The sequence below is a fragment of the Anopheles moucheti genome (genome assembly GCF_943734755.1).
Source record: "Anopheles moucheti chromosome X unlocalized genomic scaffold, idAnoMoucSN_F20_07 X_unloc_1, whole genome shotgun sequence".
NCBI lineage: Eukaryota > Metazoa > Arthropoda > Insecta > Diptera > Culicidae > Anopheles > Anopheles moucheti.
This window is the reverse complement of record NW_026453515.1, coordinates 27,501-30,000: the sequence shown is the minus strand read 5'-3', so window position 1 is coordinate 30,000 and position 2,500 is coordinate 27,501. Positions and strand designations below refer to the sequence as shown.

Sequence of the window (2,500 nt, the reverse complement as noted above, 5' to 3'; positions counted from 1 at the left end):
CGCGGGTAAACGGCGGGAGTAACTATGACTCTCTTAAGGTAGCCAAATGTGCCCGGGAAAATCCGACTCCCACCTCCTCGTGGCCCCGGGCGGAGTGTAGCTGGTACTGTCGTGCCAGTTTGCATACCAAGTGGAGCGGTAGGAGCCGTCTTGAACGCTTAAGGACTTCTACCCTAACGGGTAGAAGGATCACGTAGACCAATTTGTGGGGCTGGCGGACAATCCATTCCGATCCCTTAGTAAGTTGGGGTGAAACCCAACTGAAACGGCGTGAGGGCTAATGGTGCGTCTGTCGCCGTCCTATTAAAACTTGGCAAGTCTCCAGTAGCGCTCCGGGCCTGCTGCCGGGCTAACCCCCGGTAGTTGTAGGTGCAGGTGAGCTCCGGCCCTGCTTTACCCTGACCTGGCTCTGAACGGCTGTCTCATGAGGACAGTCGTCAACCCTCGCGTGGCCTCCCTGCTTGCATAGATAACCACGGGGTCGTTATAAGGGACTACAGCCGCAGGTTCGGATAGCGGACTGGAGTTGGGACCCTATTGGAATGTCAGATATCCATGATAACTCGAATGCTTGTAAAAAACCCTGCACCCGGTCGGCCACTAGGGCGATGCAGAGTGCAGCGGTTTCCCCCTCCACTCCGGTGGAGGGGACAGTGGATACGGATTCTACGCTGGAAATGTTGGCATGCGAGATTAAGCTCGAAGTTGGTGCAGAGGAAAGGACGCCGTCCTACCTCGACCTGTTTCGGGTTTACGTGGAGTCCCTTGTGGACGACACGCTCGTGGTGGCAAACGCCGAGTTCTTGAAGGAGACTCTCGGCGTAATGGAGGCGCTGTTTGAGGAGATTAAACTCCTCAAGCGGCAATCGGCTAGACCCACTGCTCTGGTCTCTGAGGAGACTCAGACAGTAGCGGGAAGCCGGCCTCCGATAAGTTACGCCGAGGCGGTCGATAAACGGACCGGAGCCGTGTGCGCCAGCACACAAACGGCCCCGATCCCGGCGACCGTGACTCCTAAGTCAAAGCTTGGAGCGTCTGTCACGGCCTCCCGGAAGGCCCGAAAGCCACCTGTTGGGGCAAAAGCTGTTGCCCAACCAACAACAGGCCAGGCGAGTAAGGCCAGCGCTCGATTGAGCAATCGTGCTACGCCGTCTGCTGGGGTGACAGCTTTCACCCAGGCAACAGCAGGCCCAGCCAGCACGGGGCATTCCGGGGAGAAGGGGTTCGCGTGTCAAACACGTAAGGGCCGGAAGCCGAAGGCTCCCTCAGCCCTAAAGGAGAGGGCGAACAACCAGCCAGAGTCGATCGCGCGTAAGCCTAAGGCTAAGGGGGGGCTCGTGAAGGCAAAGCCACAGAGGGTGGTGGAACCTTCACCGAAACCTCCGAAGCCGAAGGTCAAGCGCATACGACCCCGGCCGGAAGCCGTCCTCGTCAAGTCAGAGGATCCCGCATCTTATGCGGAGATCTTGAAAGGCCTCCGTGAACAGGAGAGCCTAAGTGGTACGAGGGAGAAAATCAGCAAAGTCCGACGGGCTCAGAACGGTGGCTTGCTGATTACTCTCAAGAAGGGAGAGTCGGCTAGCGCCGTCGCTCCACTCCTTGCCGGGGCGGTCAAGGAGAAGAATTCAACGAAGACTACGGTCCTTTCACCGAAGCTCTTCGTTGAATTGTGTGATCTGGACGAGATCACCGACTTAGCGGAGGTCGCCTTAGCTCTTAAGGAGCGGGCCAACCTGGTCGTGCCGCTAAGCAGCATCCGTATCCGCAAGGGTCATGCTGCTGGCACCCAGGTTGCCAACGTTAAGCTCGGGATCTCCGAGGCGGCGAAGCTGCTGAAGATGGGCTCAATGCCCATTGGATGCAGTGTGAGCCGCATTAGAGAGCGTAGGACAATAGTGCGATGCTATAGATGTTGGTGCGTGGGGCACTACAGATATAGCTGCACTAAGGAGGATCGCCGTAGCCTCTGTGGGAGGTGCGGCGAAACAGGCCACCAGGCTTGCAAATGCAAGTCCGAAGTGGTCTGTTTGGAATGTGTAGGACCCGTACCGCAACGGCACGTGACCGCTAGTGTCATGTGCCCGAAACGGTATGTGGTCATACCCAAGGCACCGTAGAGTGTTAGGCGTGATTCCGTTCTGCCTTCCTCTGGGTTCTGCCAAGGGGACGTGTAGTTGGATTCATGCCAAACACAGAGGTGCGTTTTAGGAGTCGGCCGCGCTAAACGTGGTCGGCGATGGTACCGGCGCTTGTCAGTTGCTTGAATTTCAACTGCGTGCGCTGTGAGCTGTCTATTTTCGCCTGGCCCTCTAACCAAGGGCCACAGTGTGCTGCCGTGGGAGGTTCGATATTGAGGTTTTCGAGCGTGCCCTAAGGTCTTTACTAGTGAAGTTAATGCTATTACAGGCGATCCGCTAGTATTGCCGAGGATAGAGGGGCTTCTAGTCCGTAGGTGCATAATGCAAATCGGGCAGTGCCATGACCGTGGTGGTTCCTGTCA

At 57.2% G+C, this 2,500-nt stretch overlaps 1 pseudogene; it reads left to right on the top strand.

The window, feature by feature from the left end:
- The window catches only part of LOC128307547 (uncharacterized), a 9,169-nt pseudogene that overhangs the window by 2,632 nt on the left and 4,037 nt on the right, over nt 1-2,500 (top strand).